Below are 8,291 nucleotides of genomic sequence, written 5' to 3' on the forward strand. Positions count from 1 at the left end.
ACCCATGTTATCTACATGATTAAATGTCCATGTGGGCTGTGTTATGTAGGTAAACACCACCCATGTTATCTACATGATTAAATGTCCATGTGGGCTGTGTTATGTAGGTAAACACCACCCATGTTATCTACATGATTAAATGTCCATGTGGGCTGTGTTATGTAGGTAAACACCACCCATGTTATCTACATGATTAAATGTCCATGTGGGCATGTGGGCTGTGTTATGTAGGTAAACACCACCCATGTTATCTACATGATTAAATGTCCATGTGGGCTGTGTTATGTAGGTAAACACCACCCATGTTATCTACATGATTAAATGTGGGCTGTGTTATGTGGTAAACACCACCCTGTTACCTGATTAAATGTCCATGTGGGCTGTGTTATGTAGGTAAACACCACCCATGTTATCTACATGATTAAATGTCCATGTGGGCTGTGTTATGTAGGTAAACACCATGTCCCATGTTATGTTCTACATGATTAAATGTCCATGTGGGCTGTGTTATGTAGGTAAACACCACCCATGTTATCTACATGATTAAATGTCCATGTGGGCTGTGTTATGTAGGTAAACACCACCCATGTTATCTACATGATTAAATGTCCATGTGGGCTGTGTTATGGTAAACACCACCCATGTTATCTACATGATTAAATGTCCATGTGGGCTGTGTTATGTAGGTAAACACCACCATGTTATCTACATGATTAAATGTCCATGTGGGCTGTGTTATGTAGGTAAACACCACCCATGTTATCTACATGATTAAATGTCCATGTGGGCTGTGTTATGTAGGTAAACACCACCCATGTTATCTACATGATTAAATGTCCATGTGGGCTGTGTTATGTAGGTAAACACCACCCATGTTATCTACATGATTAAATGTCCATGTGGGCTGTGTTATGTAGGTAAACACCACCCATGTTATCTACATGATTAAATGTCCATGTGGGCTGTGTTATGTAGGTAAACACCACCCATGTTATCTACATGATTAAATGTCCATGTGGGCTGTGTTATGTAGGTAAACACCACCATGTTATCTACATGATTAAATGTCCATGTGGGCTGTGTTTGTAGGTAAACACCACCCATGTTATCTACATGATTAAATGTCCATGTGGGCTGTGTTATGTAGGTAAACACCACCCATGTTATCTACATGATTAAATGTCCATGTGGGCTGTGTTATGTAGGTAAACACCACCCATGTTATGATTAAATGTCCATGTGGGCTGTGTTATGTAGGTAAACACCACCCATGTTATCTACATGATTAAATGTCCATGTGGGCTGTGTTATGTAGGTAAACACCACCCATGTTATCTACATGATTAAATGTCCATGTGGGCTGTGTTATGTAGGTAAACACCACCCTTGTTATCTACATGATTAAATGTCCATGTGGGCTGTGTTATGTAGGTAAACACCACCCATGTTGTCTACATGATTAAATGTCCATGTGGGCTGTGTTATGTAGGTAAACACCACCCATGTTATCTACATGATTAAATGTCCATGTGGGCTGTGTTATGTAGGTAAACACCACCCATGTTATCTACATGATTAAATGTCCATGTGGGCTGTGTTATGTAGGTAAAACCTCTCGTTATCTCAGAGAATTATAAAAGTTAAATCAGGAGTAAAGACCGGGATTATCCAGTCGCAGTACATTGTAATGACCTAAAACATGACATTTCTACCTGTAGGTTGTGTGACAGAGAGAAAGTCAAGATATCAGACAGGGGAGGTGATATAACACTGATCTAATGAGAATGTTTTGGGATTTTCACCCTCCAGACATTATTCCCTAAAGGTCTTAATGATGAAATGTCCAAGCATGTTATGTTGTAAACGTCAACATGAATTAATGCCTCCACTTCAGACGACTCTGACGTTTCTTCTTGAACGGAACCCAATGATTTATGAAAACTTACTTGATGTCCTCATTGTGGGTTTACAGACGGGATCAGGGCCAGCCCTCCCATTAGACCTGTCAATCCCAAGATGGGTTTACAGACGGGATCAGGGCCAGCCCTCCCATTAGACCTGTCAATCCCAAGATGGGTTTACAGACGGGATCAGGGCCAGCCCTCCCATTAGACCGTCGCCTGTGGCAGCACCTGAATTTGAGGCGATATTTTGACAATTGTCTGCCGCCCTCCGTCGCCCCTGTTCAGTCACTACACCGCCCGCGGCGCCCAGCCACCAGCTCATAGTGTTGCTACAGTTCCCTCCCCCACCCCATTCCCCCTTCTCCCGAAGTTCACTCACACTATCCTTGGTAGGACACAGCCACCAGCTCATAGTGTTGATTGTTGGTGTCCGAGCCATGCACTTCCACCGATGATGACAGCTCTCTGTCTGGACAAGAACAGGTGGTCGCACCAGGCCAGGCTACACCTCCAAACAATGCCGGCGACGACCCTACTATCTTGGACCCAGACTCAGATTCGTCGCTCCCGGTCCCCGGTGACAGTGGTGGTGCTGCTGCTAAATCCGACTCCCAGACAAAAAACACAGAAGATCCCGGTGAAATGGACAAAATATATGAATGGATCTTTATGGGATATGTTAGTGCAGGCTGGGCCACATCAGGATAAGGAGGGGAATTTACCATGAGATGAGGGGCAACGAACGTTTTCGGTGGCTAACTACAATAGGAAGATGGGGAACGGGGAGAGAGTGGAGAAACCAAGGCTTGTCGATTCCAAGGAAAACGATGTAGCCTTCTGTTTTTTGCGGCAAACTTTTTTTCACACGAGTCCAAATCTGCGCTGGTCAGGGATGGAACCAGGGACTGGAAGAATCAGTGTCACCTCATCAGCCTCTCATGAGAAGTCGCATGACCACCCAGATAGTTTCCAGAGGTGGAAGGAGCTCGAGATCAGGCTGGTGTCCAAGCAAACTCACATGATTTGATTTCAGGACCATGGACAGCTACCGAGAGAAAACATCGATGACTGCAATGCAGCACCACAGCAGAGGAAAGAGGCCACTCTACAAAATAAATACATGCTGATGTTGGACAATCACATTCAATATGTAAATAAACTAAATTCGTTAAGGCTGGGTCATTGACATAGAGCTTATTTTACACTGCTCCAGCTAAACGAGGCCGTCATGCATTTAGAACGAGGCCCACCATGCATTTATAACGAGGCCCACTATGCATTTATAACGAGGCCCACCATGCATTTATAACGAGGCCCACCATGCATTTATAACGAGGCCCACTATGCATTTATAACGAGGCCCACCATGCATTTATAACGAGGCCCACCATGCATTTATAACGAGGCCCGCCATGCATTTATAACGAGGCCCACTATGCATTTATAACGAGGCCCACTATGCATTTATAACGAGGCCCACCATGCATTTATAACGAGGCCCACCCATTTATAACGAGGCCCACCATGCATTTATAACGAGGCCCACCATGCATTTATAAAGAGGCCCACCATGCATTTATAACGAGGCCCACCATGCATTTAGAACGAGGCCCACCATGCATTTAGAACGAGTCCCACCATGCATTTATAACGAGGCCCACTATGCATTTATAACGAGGCCCACCATGCATTTATAACGAGGCCCACCATGCATTTATAACGAGGCCCACCATGTATTTATAACGAGGCCCACTATGCATTTATAACGAGGCCCGCCATGCATTTATAACTAGGCCCACCATGCATTTATAACGAGGCCCACCATGCATTTATAACGAGGCCCACCATGCATTTATAACGAGGCCCACCATGCATTTATAACGAGGCCCACTATGCATTTATAACGAGGCCCACCATGCATTTATAACGAGGCCCACCATGCATTTATAACGAGGCCCACTATGCATTTATAACGAGGCCCACCATGCATTTATAACGAGGCCCACCATGCATTTATAACGAGGCCCACCATGCATTTATAACGAGGCCCACCATGCATTTATAACGAGGCCCACCATGCATTTATAACGAGGCCCACCATGCATTTATAACGAGGCCCACCCATTTATAACGAGGCCCGCCATGCATTTATAACGAGGCCCACCATGCATTTATAACGAGGCCCGCCATGCATTTATAACGAGGCTCACCATGCATTTATAACGAGGCCCACCATGCATTTATCTTGAGGCCCACCATTTATAACGAGGCCCGCCATGCATTTATAACGAGGGCCCCGAGGCCCGCCATGCATTATCTTGAGGCCCACCATGCATTTATAACGAGGCCCACCCATTTATAACGAGGCCCGCCATGCATTTATAACGAGGCCCCGAGGCCCGCCATGCATTTATAACGAGGCCCACCCATTTAGATCGAGGCCCACCATGCATTTATAAAGAGGCCCACCATGCATTTATAACGAGGCCCAGCATGCATTTATAACGAGTCCCACCATGCATTTATAACGAGGCCCGCCATGCATTTATAACGAGGCCCGCCATGCATTTATAACTAGGCCCACCCATTTATAACGAGACCCACCATGCATTTATAACGAGGCCCAAAATGCATTTATAACGAGGCCCACCATGTATTTATAACGAGGCCCACCATGTATTTATAACGAGGCCCGCCATGCATTTATAACGAGGCCCGCCATGCATTTATAACTAGGCCCACCCATTTATAACAAGACCCACCATGCATTTATAACGAGGCCCAAAATGCATTTATAACGAGGCCCACCATGCATTTATAACGAGGCCCACCACGCATTTATAACGAGGCCCACCATGCATTTATAACGAGGCCCACCCATTTATAACGAGGCCCGCCATGCATTTATAACGAGGCTCACCATGCATTTATAACGAGGCCCACCCATTTATAACGAGGCCCACCCATTTTTAACGAGGCCCACCATGCATTTATAACGAGGCCCACCATGTATTTATAACGAGGCCCACCATGCATTTATGACGAGGCCCACCATGCATTTATGACGAGGCCCACCATGCATTTATAACGAGGCCCACCATGAATTTATAACGAGGCCCACCCATTTATAACGAGGCCCACCATGCATTTATAACGAGGCCCACTATGCATTTATAACGAGGCCCACCATGCATTTATAACGAGGCCCACCATGCATTTATAACGAGGCCCACCATGCATTTATAACGAGGCCCACCATGCATTTATAAAGAGGCCCACCATGCATTTATAACGAGGCCCACCATGCATTTATAACGAGGCCCACCCATTTATAACGAGGCCCGCCATGCATTTATAACGAGGCCCACCATGCATTTATAACGAGGCCCACCATGCATTTATAACGAGGCCCACCATGCATTTATAACGAGGCCCGCCATGCATTTATAACGAGGCCCACCATGCATTTATAACGAGGCCCACCCATTTATAACGAGGCCCGCCATGCATTTATAACGAGGCCCACCATGCATTTATAACGAGGCCCACCATGCATTTATAACGAGGCTCACCATGCATTTATAACGAGGCCCACCATGCATTTATAACGAGGCCCACCCATTTATAACGAGGCCCGCCATGCATTTATAACGAGGCCCCGAGGCCCGCCATGCATTTATAACGAGGCCCACCATGCATTTATAACGAGGCCCACCCATTTATAACGAGGCCCGCCATGCATTTATAACGAGGCCCACCCATTTATAACAAGACCCACCATGCATTTATAACGAGGCCCAAAATGCATTTATAACGAGGCCCACCATGCATTTATAACGAGGCCCACCACGCATTTATAACGAGGCCCACCATGCATTTATAACGAGGCCCACCCATTTATAACGAGGCCCGCCATGCATTTATAACGAGGCTCACCATGCATTTATAACGAGGCCCACCCATTTATAACGAGGCCCACCCATTTTTAACGAGGCCCACCATGCATTTATAACGAGGCCCACCATGTATTTATAACGAGGCCCACCATGCATTTATGACGAGGCCCACCATGCATTTATGACGAGGCCCACCATGCATTTATAACGAGGCCCACCATGAATTTATAACGAGGCCCACCCATTTATAACGAGGCCCACCATGCATTTATAACGAGGCCCACTATGCATTTATAACGAGGCCCACCATGCATTTATAACGAGGCCCACCATGCATTTATAACGAGGCCCACCATGCATTTATAACGAGGCCCACCATGCATTTATAACGAGGCCCACCATGCATTTATAACGAGGCCCACCATGCATTTATAACGAGGCCCGCCATGCATTTATAACGAGGCCCACCATGCATTTATAACGAGGCCCACCCATTTATAACGAGGCCCGCCATGCATTTATAACGAGGCCCACCATGCATTTATAACGAGGCCCACCATGCATTTATAACGAGGCTCACCATGCATTTATAACGAGGCCCACCATGCATTTATAACGAGGCCCACCCATTTATAACGAGGCCCGCCATGCATTTATAACGAGGCCCCGAGGCCCGCCATGCATTTATAACGAGGCCCACCATGCATTTATAACGAGGCCCACCCATTTATAACGAGGCCCGCCATGCATTTATAACGAGGCCCCGAGGCCCGCCATGCATTTATAACGAGGCCCACCCATTTAGAACGAGGCCCACCATGCATTTATAAAGAGGCCCGCCATGCATTTATAACGAGGCCCACCCATTTATAACGAGACCCACCATGCATTTATAACGAGGCCCACCATGCATTTATAACGAGTCCCACCATGCATTTATAACGAGGCCCGCCATGCATTTATAACGAGGCCCGCCATGCATTTATAACTAGGCCCACCCATTTATAACGAGACCCACCATGCATTTATAACGAGGCCCAAAATGCATTTATAACGAGGCCCACCATGCATTTATAATGAGGCCCACCATGTATTTATAACGAGGCCCGCCATGCATTTATAACTAGGCCCACCCATTTATAACAAGACCCACCATGCATTTATAACGAGGCCCAAAATGCATTTATAACGAGGCCCACCATGCATTTATAACGAGGCCCACCATGCATTTATAACGAGGCCCACCCATTTATAACGAGGCCCACCATGCATTTATAACGAGGCTCACCATGCATTTATAACGAGGCCCACCCATTTATAACGAGGCCCACCATGCATTTATAACAAGACCCACCATGCATTTATAACGAGGCCCAAAATGCATTTATAACGAGGCCCGCCATGCATTTATAACGAGGCCCGCCATGCATTTATAACTAGGCCCACCCATTTATAACAAGACCCACCATGCATTTATAACGAGGCCCACCCATTTATAACGAGGCCCACCATGCATTTATAACGAGGCCCACCATGCATTTATAACGAGGCCCACCATGCATTTATAACGAGGCCCACCCATTTATAACGAGGCCCACCATGCATTTATAACGAGGCCCACCATGCATTTATAACGAGGCCCACCATGCATTTATGACGAGGCCCACCATGCATTTATGACGAGGCCCACCATGCATTTATAACGAGGCCCACCATGCATTTATAACGAGGCCCACCCATTTATAACGAGGCCCACCATGCATTTATAACGAGGCCCACCATGCATTTATAACGAGGCCCACCATGCATTTATAACGAGGCCCAACATGCATTTATAACGAGGCCCACCATGCATTTATAACGAGGCCCACCATGCATTTATAACGAGGCCCAACATGCATTTATAACGAGGCCCACCATGCATTTATGAAAGCGCTTGTTTCCAAAGCTCAAATAATCTTACTCTGTTTTACAGTTCTACAGGAATATTAAAATATATATTAAATAAGTTATATAAAAGTGTTATTTCTATTGTAATTGTAACAATTATGGGGTCGTGCCATGTGTGATAACAGGTGGGATATTATTAGTCAGAAACTCGTTGTCCTACTGTAGGTAGTAGGTTACATAGTGTTGGAGGAATTTTAAAATCCTATATGTTTTATAGCCAAAATCAAATTCGCACTCTCTCTAGTTCATTAATGAGGTGTAAGTTCATTAATTATGCATGAAGTAGATCGAGACCAGTCTTAAAAGCCAGGTAACAGCGTTTAATTCAAGAGAGTACTCCCACATACACATATTTCCACAGGTTATAAACTGAAAATTACGTCAGCGTTTTCTAAACGTTCACCAGTAGAGGCCCTCTAGCTCTTGAGCCTTCGCGTTATCAGCACGAAGTCAAGGTCAGTCAGTATAAATCAGCATTCTAGACAGTCTGGAGATGGGCCGTTCCTGCCACCTGGAGATTGTACAAATGAATGAACTAAGG

The sequence above is a fragment of the Oncorhynchus nerka genome, linkage group LG12, assembly GCF_034236695.1.
Source record: "Oncorhynchus nerka isolate Pitt River linkage group LG12, Oner_Uvic_2.0, whole genome shotgun sequence".
NCBI lineage: Eukaryota > Metazoa > Chordata > Actinopteri > Salmoniformes > Salmonidae > Oncorhynchus > Oncorhynchus nerka.